Consider the following 13,207-nt stretch of genomic DNA (forward strand, 5'->3'; position numbering starts at 1 on the left):
GGATTGTTTTCCAGGCTGGACAAGTGGACTGCGGATGTGTGTGCATATGTCCACGTTATTATTGCCAGTTTTCTATGAGAAGTGGAATTGGGTCATGGCAGGCTTTTACTTTTTACTTTTACACTTCCATATTGTTTTAATTTTTTAAACAATAAGCATGTATCACTTTTTTTTTAAATTAATTTATTTATTTTTAATTTTTGGCTGCATTGGGTCTTTATTGCTGCACGTGGGCTTTTCTCTAGTTGCATCGAGCAGGGGCTACTCTTCGTTGCAGTGCGCGGGCTTCTCACTGCGGTGGCTTCTCTCGTTGTGGAGTATGGGCTCTAGGCGCACGGGCTTCAGTAATTGTGGCACATGGGCTCAATAGTCATGGCTCACGGGCTCTAGAGCGCAGGCTCAGTAGTTGTCGTGCATGGGCTTAGTTGCTCCGCGGCATGTGGAGTCTTCCTGGACCAGGGCTCGAACCTATGTCGCCTGCATTGGTGGGCAGATTCTTAACAACTGCGCCACCAGGGAAGTCCCATAAGTATGCATTACTTTTCTAATAAAGAACCTTCATAATGTCAAAAACATACATATGAGGAGAAGGCAAAAAAATATTTTTAAAAACCCTTCAGAGTAAATATGATGAACGGTAAGTATTCATAGCATATAGAATAGTGTTACAAATCCTTAGGAGAAAAATGGTAGCACCACAGTGAGAGCTAGTACGTAAACAGATAAATTATAGACAAGTAAATACCAGCTAATTTGATCTCATACGTGAGCCAAGATGTGCAGCTTTAAACGAGCAATGTCATATTTTTTACCTTTCAGTTTAACTAAGGATTTTTTTTTTTTTTTTTTTTTGCCGTGCCACACGGCTTGTGGGATCGGGATCTTAGTTCCCAGACCAGGGATCAAACCCAGGGCCCTGGCAGTGAAAGCACGGAGTCTTAACCACTGGGCTGCCAGGGACTTCCCTAAGTAAGAGTTTTAGAAATGGTGACAGTGCTGGGAGTGAGTCGTCCACTCCTTTCCCCTGCTCGCAGGAGTGGACCTTAGATGAACGTGTTTGGATAAGAGTTTGCTACTAGGACTCAAAGGCCTTGAATTATTCAAACTCAACCTGGATCCAATCATGAGAAAAGAACTGGACAAACTCAAACCGAGGGACATGTTATAAGACGACTGGCCTGGACCCTCCAAAAATATTAAAGTCATGAAAGACTATAAAGGCGGAGACATGTCCCAGATTACAGGAGACAAGAGAGACCCCGCTAAATGTTGTACGTGCTCCTGGATGGACCTTGGGTCTAAAAAAGAACAAGTTCTAAAAGACGTTATTGAAAGAGTTGAGGAAGTTTGAATGTGGGCTGTATATTAGATAACGTTGCACCTGCGTTCCATTTCTGGAATGCGCTCATTAGACTGTGGTCTTGTGGATGAATGTCCTTTAACTTAAGAGATGGATGCTGAAGGGCTGAGAGAGTGTCATGATGTCTGCAACTCAGATCACTGAGCAAAATACATGTACTTAGACAAAAGTATTGGTTTACAGATTTGTATATATGTAGACAGAGGTGTCAACAGAGAACACCAGAGAGAAAGCAAGGGTGGCAAAATCATGACCGTTGGTGAGCCTGGGCAAAGGATACATGGAAATTTATTGGACTATTTTTTTTGGTAAAGTTTTATTTATTTATTTTTGCTGTGCTGCACGGCTGCGCAGCACGCGGGATCTTAGTTTCCCAACCAGGGATCGAACCCGTGCCCCCTGCAGTGGAAGTGTTGGATGGGCAGCCACAGCCTGGAGGGTCATGGAAGCCCCCAGAGGTGGGAGTCTGGGAGAAGCCGGGATCACCCCACCCCAGATCCAAGGCCCTGCTTCTGCCACTCAGTGCAGGCCCCGCTGTTGAAGCCCAGGGCACGTGGAGGGTCTGTTTGTGTTTATTTTTTCAAAAGCAGTAACATCCAACGTCAGCAGCAGTTGTTTTCCTAACCTCGGGGCACGAGCTCTGCTATGGAAATGGTCAGCTGAGCTTGACCTTGGGGCCCTTCACGTGAGGAAGAGCCGCCTGGACGAGGAGATAAAAGGGGTCCCTGGGTGGGGGCAGGGGGACTAGGGCGTCTTGGGAGCAACACGCAACACAAACAAAGCCAGAGTTTCCAGGAAAAGATGGCAAAGTACGCAGATCGAGGCCCCTTTCCTCTGAGAGACCGAAAAACCAGCTGCCTCCCAGCACTTTGATCTTTTCTAGGCAGCCACTCCCTGATTGCCCAGAGGAAGGAGCGCTGGCCTTCCTTGGCCACAGCTTTTGGGAATGAAGGGCAAAGACTTCTAGAATCAAAGAATTCAGAGCAATTATGGAAGCTAAGAATTCAGTCCTCATATTAGAATTCTCACTTATGTTGAATTCTAAAATACTGGAATCACGATCTCTTATATCTGGAAAGTGGCTAGATAGACGGGTAAATATCATTTTTCTACTCCATGCACCGCATTCTCAGATACCCTAACTGGTACCCTGCCCAGCACCAGCGGCTAAAGGAACCTGGAACTGAGGCTGGTATGCCCAGGAGGGTGAGGAGGGCCTGCATACTCGGCCTGGCTGCTCTCTGGCAAGGGCCATGCCCAACTGGGGCCCAAACACAGCTGGCATCCCTCCCTGCAAGTGCTCAAAACATGCTTTGGTGCTGGCTGGGGTGGAGAGCAAAGTTCTGCTCCCAGGAACGAGGGGGTATAAACTCCTGGTCGCTGCAGCTTCTCTGGAAAGGTTCAGGAAACGTTTCCCATGGGCACTGAAGGTGTTTAAACACACCTTAGGAGACAGTGTGGGTGGGAGAAGCCCCTGAAACTGCTGTGTGACCTAAAATAGCTTGGTAACCCTCTCTGGGTTCATGTGCTCTCTCCTGTAAACTCAGGGTTGGGAGGACTTCATTGACCCACTAGAAGTCCACAAAGTCTAGCATGGTGGTGAGGTCCAAGCACCATAGATTCATGTTGTCTGGGTTCAAATCCCAGCTTTACCACTTACAGGTACGAGGTTCTGGGCAAGTTGACGCTTCTGTGTCTCAATTTCCTCCCCCTGTAAACTGGGGATAATAGTGGCCCCTACCTCATAGAGTTTTCATGAAGACTGAATGTATATATATGTGTATATGTAATATGTTTATAACAAATTATATGTCATATTATATATGACACCTGTAGTATTATATATATTATAATGTGATATGATTATATATACATCACTTAGAAGAATGGCAGACACACACTCAGCACAGTTTAAGCATTAGTTGTCATCATTGTTGGTATCTCATCACCTGGACGGAAATGATGTGTTTACCCACAATAAGGCGGCAGAGACTCACAAATGGTGTTGTGTCTTTACTTTTGGCTAAGATTTATGTCAATTCAATGTGGGAACAGCGGATTTGCTCCTGCTGATGCAAAGTTTTGACTGGCAGCTCCATATGACTTTCCTTAATTTTTTTAAACGGAGGAATCTCTTATTTCTGAATGTAGGTTGTCTGAGCGACCAGAACTTTTAAAACATGGAAGAGGTCCACTTAGAGGAATCTAGCCTAAGGAAATGACCAGGAATTCACACAAATGTTTCTTTTTTTTTTTTTCTTTTTTTCTTTTTTTTTGCTGTACACGGGCCTCTCACTCTTGTGGCCTCTCCTGTTGCGGAGCACAGGCTCCGGACGCGCAGGCTCAGCGGCCATGGCTCACAGGCCCAGCCGCTCCGCGGCATGTGGGATCTTCCCAGACCGGGGCACGAACCCGTGTCCCCTGCATCGGCAGGCGGACTCTCAACCACTGTGCCACCAGGGAAGCCCTCACACAAATGTTTCTGTACAAGGATGTTCACTGCAGCATTATTTTTTTTAATTTATTAATTTATTTTTTTGGCTGTGCTGGGTCTGATGACCTCACTGATGACCAGTCTTTACCAGAATCTGAACTGGGTGTTGGGAACAAAGACAAATCAGACATGAGGCCCATCTTCGTGAAACTCACAGTTCAGAGGGGAGACGAAGATGAAATATACAACCCCAGGACTACTCTATTCTCAGTTTCATACAATAGGTAACCATTTGTTCACATAGTCAAATCTGGCCAAGAGATGGGGCTTCTGCTCGACACCAGGCACTGCACTGAATGCAGGGACACTGACGCGGCTGGCCTTCGAGGGGCCCCCAAGCTGAGAACACACGCCGTGACCCTGGAGCCTTCTTTCCATCCAGAGCAGTGGCCTCTGACTCAGTGGCTCTGGAATGTGGTTCCTGGCCTCTCATCAGTCTGGGTCTACTCTTAGTGGGTCTGACTGGGCAGCTGGGGCTTGGGAGACTGGCCTTGTTCAGGCTGGGGCGACCTTTCAGACCACCTGCCTCACTGCCCTGTGCGCTTATTTAACTTGGGAGGAGAGGGCAGAGGGGAAGTGGGCACGTAGAGAGGGTGCATGTGTGCAGACAGGTGCGTGTGTTTGAGTGTGCTGTATCCATACGTACACACAAGCACGCAGGCGTACATGAGACGTGTGGTGGGTGCCTACAGGCTTGTGTGTATGCATACGTAAAATACATATAAATGCATGCACTAGGCATGCATTTAGTAAAACATTAACATAGGCTATGAAATATGAACACAGTGTAATGATAGTAATGTATCATTGAGTGTGTTTTAGAAATCATAACAGTGAATATGTATTGAATCGTGTTCTCAGTACCCTACAGGAACTGCCTCATTTAATCCTTACCGCATCCTGACGAGGTCAGTACTGTTGTTATCCCCAGGTTAGAAGTGAGGAAACTGAGGCCCAGAGAGGTTAAGTGACCTGCCTGGGGTCACACAGGTAGTCAGCAGTCTGTCCCCAGCCCACACCCCTGAGCCTCAAGCCGCCTCCATGCTTGGCCCATCTGCAAGCCTCTGGAGCATGTGTGGACACCTGCGCAGGCTGGACGTGTGAGCAGGGGGACGTGTGTGGGAGTGAACAGTACGGGGCGGGAGTGCACACAGGTGCTCATGACAGCACGCATCTACAACTCTGTTTACGGGGCGTGGCTCCAGGCGTGCCTGCCCTGCTCCCCCAGCCTGGAGCGCCCTTCTCCGCCTTTGTCTCCTGGTGACGCCTATGTATCCCCGGAGACTCACTGTGGGTGTCACCTTTTCCCCCAGGCGGCCCTGGCTCCTCTGGCTGGGTCAGTTGCAACATTGGCCCTCCCTGGCGCTGTCTTCCGTCGGGGTGAGGGTGTGTCCTTCATATCTGTGTCACTCAGGTGTCTGGAACAGGTCTGACCGGGACATTAACAGCAATGATAACAGCTGCCACTCGGTGGGCACGGCCGCTGTGACTGGCGTGCGCGGAAGCGGCGCCCTCGTGACCTCACTGAATCCCATTTATCAATCGAGGTCTCAGAGGGTGATTGGAGCACGTACGCAGCAGAACCAGAAATTGAACCCCGGGCTTGGCTTCAGCTCTGTCGTTCCCATACCATGTTCCTTTGGGGCAATTTTATTATTTTTTAAGCTTTTATTTATTTGCGATTAGCTATCACACACCCCTGGGAAACAATTCAGAAAAGCATCTAACATTGAAATAAGCATCCCTCCACCCCTGTCGCTCACCCTCCAGCCCACTCCCGAGGCAACCGCTGGTCCAGGTTCTTGCATGTCCAGGGCCCCCTTCCCGCTGCGTTTTCTCACGCTGTGTGTGTGCATGTGCATGCATGTGTGTGGGCGCACACACGTGTGCATGAGCACGTGCACGCGTGTGACTCCTTCCCGAGAGGTTTTGAGCATCTCTAAGCGCGTACGCCAACCATACCTGCTGTTATTTCTCTCTCTCTCACTCTCTCTCTTTATTTTTGTATTTTTGCATTTATTTATCTATTTTATTTATTTTTCGGTGCGTTGGGTCTTCGTTGCTGCGCGTGGGGTTTCTCTAGTTGCGGTGAGCGGGGGCTACTCGTCGTTGCAGTGTGAGGGCTTCTCATTGCGGTGGCTTCTCTTGTTGTGGAGCACAGGCTCTAGGTGCGCGGGCTTCAGTAGTTGCAGCACGTGGGCTCAGTAGTTGTGGCGCACGGGCTTAGTTGCTCCACGGCATGTGGGATCTTCCCGGACCAGGACTCCAACCCGTGTCCCCTGCATTGGCAGGCGGGTTCTTAACCACCGCACCACCAGGGAAGCCCTATTTCTCTTCTTTTACATAAATAGTGGCTCACCCCACACCCAGATCTGCACCTTGCTTTGTTCACTTCACAGCACATCTTGGCGATCTCTCCGCATTAGCATGTAAGAACGTCCTCACTGCTTTTTATAACTGCTTGACCCTGGAGCAGTTATAAAAAGTTATAACTGTTATAAAAAGTTATAAAAACGTGGTGGGGAATTTATTAAATACTTCCTACTCCCAATGCGGCCATGAATGTTCTCGTACAGGCGCAGACTTTGACTGAATGAATGGATCAATGAAGGAACAAGTGAAGGGGAGAGAGGATGCCCGAGGTTGGGGCCTGGGTTATGGGGGGATCCTGGGCGTGGGGCCAGAGGTGCCTCCAAACCTGTCTTTCTAAGGAAATGGGAGAACATGAGAATCCGCTGGAGTCCTGAGGGTCACCGCCAGCTGGGTCCCAGGTGAGGGTCTCTCGGCAGGACCGCCTCGGCTCCTCGTCAACAATGCAGCAACGTCACGCTGCTGGGGAAGTGTGCCCGCCATGAGTCACCTTTCACACCTGCTTGGCCAGTGCAGCCAGCCGCCCCCCTCTCAAAGCTAGAGATGCCTCCGCTGAGGTCTCCGGGCCAGTGGGTGGCCAAACCAAATGAGCATCTTTGGGACGCAGGTTCCATGCCCTGCCCTGATGGGGGAGATGGAGACACAGAGATGGCCACTGACCTCGTTGAACCATGAACCAGGAACCACAAGGGAGCTTGGAGACAGTGGCCGACCGGGTCCAGGGTGCCCAGAGCTGGGGTGGGTCTGCTTTGGGAGTTCAGGGAGTGGAGTTGGAGGTCCAGGCAGGGATCCACACTGCAAGAGCTCAGGGACTTTGAGAAGAAGGTGTGATTGGCACCCCTCGTGACACAGGGGGGAGACTGGAGCTGCCGGATGGTGAAGGGGCAACAATTCAGGCACCTTCTTGCCCTTTCTAGGGGCCTCCAACCTTCCTAGCCCCCTTGGGAGGAACCTCTTGATCTGCTTAACCAGGGAAACTGAGGCAGGAGTGTGGAGGTGACTCATCCAAGTCAGTCCAACAGAGGTGCACCCAGACCTCCCCCCAAACGTATGCCCCAAGGAAGGGACCCAGGGCACCTGGTCTCTGGGCAAGTTTCCAATGAGAAGACCTTGGTCAGCTTGGGAAGCCCCTGCTATGAGAGCCATGGACCTGGACTCCAGCTCTGTGACCTCGGCGCTACTGAGTCCCAGCCCCCTCCCCTAGAAAATGGAGGTAACTGCGCACCTCCCTCACTGGGCTGTTCAGGGGACTAAAGGAGATAGTGAATGCAAATGCCTATTCCAGGACCTGGCACACAGTAAGTGCTCCACAAAAGGTAGATATCTTTCTGTTTGGGCAGGTGGCCTGAGTAAGAAGATTTGGGCGCTGGAGCCAGACATGCCGTGATGTGACTCAGTAAATTACTGACCTTGGTGAGTCATGTCCCCTCTCTGATCCTCAGTTTCCTCCTCTGCAAATGGGCTCAGCCCTTCAAAGAGTTGTTGTCTAAAAGTCTGCTCACGGCAGGAGCTCCCTCAGTGCGAGCTCCTCCTTTCCCGGGCCTCAGAGTCCGCTTGTAAAGTCAGATGGGATGCTGGGATGACAGGGATGACTCACGGTTACAGCGTAGGCTCTTCCATGTGCCAGAAACTGCCATTATCTCCTAGCACCTCAGGCTGGTTGCTGGGCTTCCAGGCTGATTTACGGGGAGACCCAGACCTTTGCCCTTTGGCGTGGGAGTGAGGATGAGGCTGAGGCTGTGGCTGTGCCCTGTCTTGAGGGTGCCTGGCTGGGTAGTCATTCACTTCCAGTCAGTCAGTCAGTAAGTCAATCAACAAACATACATCATACCGAGACTCCATGTGTTCTGTGCTGGGTCCTGGGGAAACAGAAGTGAATCAGAGCTGGTCCCTGGTTTGGGGTGCTCACAGTCTGGGGGAGCCATGTGGAGACAACATGTCAAGTAGAAGGGCTGTGGAAGCCAGAGCGGGCATCTAGCCCCATCTGGGGGGTCTTGGAGGTGGCAGGTGATGATTGATCTGAGTCCTGACTCTACTGGGTCTCCCAGAGGAGGGGCGGGGAGTGGGCAGGTGAATGTGGAGGAGAGGGGTGAGGACAGATGAGTGCCTGGCTGGGCACCCTTAGGAGCTGCAGGTGCCTTCGTGGAGTGGAAACCCAGAGCCCAGGGATCCTGAAGGGGCAGCAGGGGCTCAGAGCAGGGTTTCACAAAGGGAAAACCCTGTTTTAGAAAACCCACACTGGTGGTGTGCAGATTGGATGGGAGGGGAAAAATCAGAGGCTGGGGACTGGGAAAGATGCAGAATGAGGCATGGGCTTGGGGACAAAGATAGGCAGTAGCATCCAAGGGTGGAAAAGGGGTGGCCAGGAGGAGAGGGCAGTACCCCACGGCCACGCTGGGCTCCTACCAGACTGCCAGCTTCCCCCACCTGCTGGGGTCGAGACGGCGCAGGGGCAAGTTGGTGAGAGCTTGCTAATAAGACACTCTTCCAGAGGATTTATCATAGAGCCCCTGAAGGGGTCTGGCTTTGTACCTGGCAACACATCCCACCCCGAGAGACGGGAAGTCTCAGGACGCCCTGAAAAGTGACAAGTGGGAATCTGCCAAAATGGGAGGAAGAGGCCTGGATTCTCACAGAACATGGAGTCGGGGTTTGGACCAAGTGTAACCAGATCTCCTGGGAATGGCAGGGGGCAGGGACAGCCAGCTGACTTCTGACTAATAATAATAAAATAATAGCTCCTGTTTTTGAAATACTTACTGTATTCTGGGCCCCATGCCATGCATTTTACTTCCATCATTTCACTTAATCCTCATCACCACCCCATAACAATAACAACACCACAATGAGCACTAACATTTTCATTGCATTTTACTCTGTCCCAGGCGCTCTTCTCAGCATTTTATATGTATTGGCTCATTTTTGAGCTTCACAACACTCCTGCGGGGTATGAACTACTATCCCCATTTTACAGATGAGGAAACTGAGGCACAGAAAATTTGTATAACTTGCCCAAGTTTGCAGAGCTAGGAGCTAGGATACGGATGGAGGGCTGTCTTGGTCCCCTTACCCCCCGCCACTGACCTCAACCCTTACTCCTTCCTCATCCTGCCTCTCTCAGGCATCATGGGACGGGGAGGGGAGGGTCTGCATCATTAGTGCCTTCTGAGGTGACATTGCCCCCCCCTTCCCAGAGGAGCTGCAGGTCCCTGGAGCTGAGGGTGAGATGGTCCCAGAGCCCCTGGATGGGGTGGGCCTGGGGTGACTGAAGCTCTAGGCCTTAGAGTAAAGTCTGACAAGGTGTAAAGAGTAAAGGTGACAAGGAAGTGACAAAACTTCTCTGACCTCCCCTCACAGCCTCTGTCCCCCTCATGGCTCCCCACCCTCTGTGGCCTGACGAAATTCAGTGGGCCCTTGGTGGGCCTTTTCTCCCAGCCCCAGTCGGCCACTCCCTTCTCAAAGCATCCGCTCCCTCCGGTTGCTGGGAACCTACTTACTGCTCTTCCTTAGGGTCCTGTCCCCCTCTCCACCCCCCCGCCCCCACCCTGCTACTTGCCACCCTGAGACCAACTCAGAGCCTTCACCAACCCCCCCTGCTGATGATGCCCACAGCCCCGTCTTTGCCCAGACCTCCGTCCTGAGCCAGGGCACCGCCCACCTAAAACTCCCCAATGGCTCCCCACTGGGTTAAGAATGAAGCTAGAGGGACTTCCCTGGCGGTGCAGTGGTTAAGACTCTGAGCTCCCAATGCAGGGGGCCTAGGTTTGATCCCTGGTCAGGGAACTAGATCCCACACGCATGCCACAACTAAGAATTCCCACGCCACAACTAAGGAGCTGGTGAGCGGCAACTAAGGAGCCCTTGAGCCACAACTGAGGAGCCCACAAGCTGCAACTAAGACCCAGTGCAACCAAATAAATAAATAAATATTTTTAAAAAAAGAAGAATGAAGCTAGAGCTTGGATGCAGGGTCCCCACCCTCCTTGCAGACTGAATTCTATTCTAGCTCTGGCCTGTTCCTCTGGCCTCATTTTGGATCCCTGTACGCACTCCAAACTCCAGCCAAACCCAGCTGCTCTGTCCCCGAATGGGCTTTCCTTTCCCATCTACTGCCTTTGAATGTGATGTTCATTTGACCTGGAATACTCTCTCCACCCTCTTAGTCTAGCTAGTTCCTCCTCAGCTCCAGGGCCCCCTCCTCCAAGAAGCCTCCCCTGACCTCCCAGGCTGGGTTTGCTGCATCCTCTGTGCTGATTGTGGCCTCTTGTAAGTAACTGAAGCGGAACAAGTTGGAGGGAAGACAGGGCCTTGATAGCAGCCTTGAGACTGAGGCTGCCCAGGTCTGGAGTTCCCAAGAAAGGCTTGGGTTGCGGACAGACAAAAGCCAAGGACAAGAGATCAAAGACAGAGATCAAGCTTGTCACAGGAAAACACGTAGAAGGAGAAGACAGGAGAGCTGAGGACAGACCCTGGGGAACCCCAACATTAGAGGGCTGGACAGAAGAAGAGAATTCTCGGGAGACTGAGAAGGAGGAGGTGGAGAGTTAGGTGGAGAAGCCAGAGCGCAGAGAAGAAAGCTAGCTCCCAGGGAATCACCCCCCAGCATCCATGATCAGGGGTTGTCCCCTCCCCTTGACTATGGGCCGGCCCTGTGACTTGCTTTTTTTATTATTATTATTTATTTATTTTGGGCTGCATTTGGTCTTCGTTGCCGCGCGTAGGTTTTCTCTGGTTGCATCCAGCGGGGGCTACTCTTTGTTGCAGTGTGTGGGCTTCTCATTGCGGTGGCCTCTCGTTGTGGAGCACGGGCTCTAGGCGCGCGGGCTTCAGTAGTTGCAGCACGTGGGCTCAGTAGTTGTGGCTCGTGAGCTCTAGAGCGCAGGCTCAGTCGTTGTGGCTCATGGGCTTAGTTGCTCCACGGCATGTGGGATCTTCCCGGACCGGGGCTCGAATCCGTGTCCCCTGCATTGGCAGGCGGATTCTTAACCACTGCGCCACCAGGGAAGTCCAGTGACTTGTTTTTGATTAATTTGATCGGAACAAGTGCCACAGCACTTCCAAGCCTGAGTCATAAGAGGCTTGTAGATTCCACCAGCATCACTTGAAACTCTCTAAGGGGAAGTGAACTGCCATGTAAGAAGTCGGACTACAGACTGCCCTGAGACTGCCATGCTGAGAGGAAGCCCAAGCTAGTCACGTGAAGTGGCCACGTGGAGAAAGGGAGAGATCTGTCCTGGGGCCCCCCAGCTGCCACCTTCACCCCAGCTGAGGCACCAGATATACGAATGAAGAAGCCGTCTTGGACGTCCAGCCCAGCCACCATTGACTGCAACTGCAAAACAGACACCAAGAGAATGGTCCAGTTGAGCCCAGTCCATCCACGGGACCAAGAGTGATAATAAAAAAACTGTTTTTCTAAGCCATTAAGTTTACGGTAGTTGATTACACAGTAATAGATCATTGAACCAGTTGGTAATTTAATACCTGAACAACCCTCTGTGGTAGACATTATCATCCCCATTTAAGAGATGGGAAAATAAAGCCCAGAGAGGGATGTGACTCTGTGAGATTCATGTAGCCAGCTGGAGGCAGCAGTTGGGGTTTGAACCCCTATGGGGTTGTCTGATACCCCACCCTGTGCTCTTTCCGTAGCACATACTTGGCTGTCTGAGGAGGCCAGACCTAGCAGTCAAACCTTGTAGTTTCGGCCAGATTCCCTGTGTGACAGGTTATTGGGGTTTTCCCCAGGAGCCTCACCTGGGCACCTGCTGGAACCCTGGATTTTTTTTTTTTAATTAGATGTGATTCACACAGTCAAATGCACAAATCATTAAGTGTGCAAAGTGGCAAATTTTTACATGTGACCACTACCCAGGTCAAGATATGCTACATTTCTGGCACCCCAGAAAGTTCCCACTAGTCAATGTGCCCCACCCTACCCGGAGCCCAGATGACTATCACCATAGCGACAGTTTTGCTTGTTCTTGAACTTCCTGTAAATGGACTTTTCGTGGCTGGCTTCTTTCACTTAACATTATGTCTAGAAGACTCATCATGCTGTTGCAGGTAGCAGTAATTTTTTTTTATTTTGCCCGTGCCGCGCAGCATGCAGGATCTTAGTTCCCCATCCAGGGATCGAACTCGTGTCCCCTGCAGTGGGAGCTCGGAGTCTTAACCACTGAACCGCCAGGGAAGTCCTAATAATTCTTTTTTTTTTGCAGTATAGTATTCTAATGGATGAATATGCCACCATTTGTTTATTCATTCTACTCTTGATAGACGTGTATTGTTTTCAGATTTGGGTTACTGTGAGTAAGGCTGATGTGAATATTTTTGTACTAGTCATTTTATAAACCTAAGCACTCATTTCTCTTGGGTGTATACGCAGGAGTGGAAATCCTAGGTCACAGGGTCGGTGCGTATTTAACTTTATAAGAAACTGCTGGGACTTCTAAGATCTCGCATAGTGTGCAGTGGGGCCAAAAAAAAGCCAACAGTTCCTCACTGTGCTACTACCAAGAACACCCCCACCAGCAGTTCGTGAGAATTCCAGTTTTTCATATCCTCAGACACTTGGTATCATTAGTCCTGTTAATTTGAGCTATTTTTTAGTGGGGTGGGGTGGAAGTGATCTCTCATTGTCTTTAAGTGGTTCAGGTGGGGCACCTGTTCATAGGTTGGCCAGAGTTTTTGGTTTGTCCAGGAAGCCCTGCCTGAGGAGAGGGTGGCGTGGGAGGGAGCCGGTGAGGAGGACGTTCCCATAGCCCAGGTGCTGCACAGGCAGCCCGAGTTGGGCTGAGGGAGTCATGAAGACAGAGGAGGGACTCGAGGGAAGCCTGGGGGTGCTGGTGGGAGACAACAGAGCGTGGTGAGGATGGGCAGGGTGCTGGATGGGGCTGCCCATGGGATGCCCCTTATGAGACAGAAGTCCCGAGGCAGGGCAGTGCCAAGCCTGGGTGATTTGATGGCTCGGGGTCCTGGTT

The sequence above is a fragment of the Tursiops truncatus genome, chromosome 11 (genome assembly GCF_011762595.2).
Source record: "Tursiops truncatus isolate mTurTru1 chromosome 11, mTurTru1.mat.Y, whole genome shotgun sequence".
NCBI classification, from domain to species: Eukaryota; Metazoa; Chordata; class Mammalia; order Artiodactyla; family Delphinidae; genus Tursiops; species Tursiops truncatus.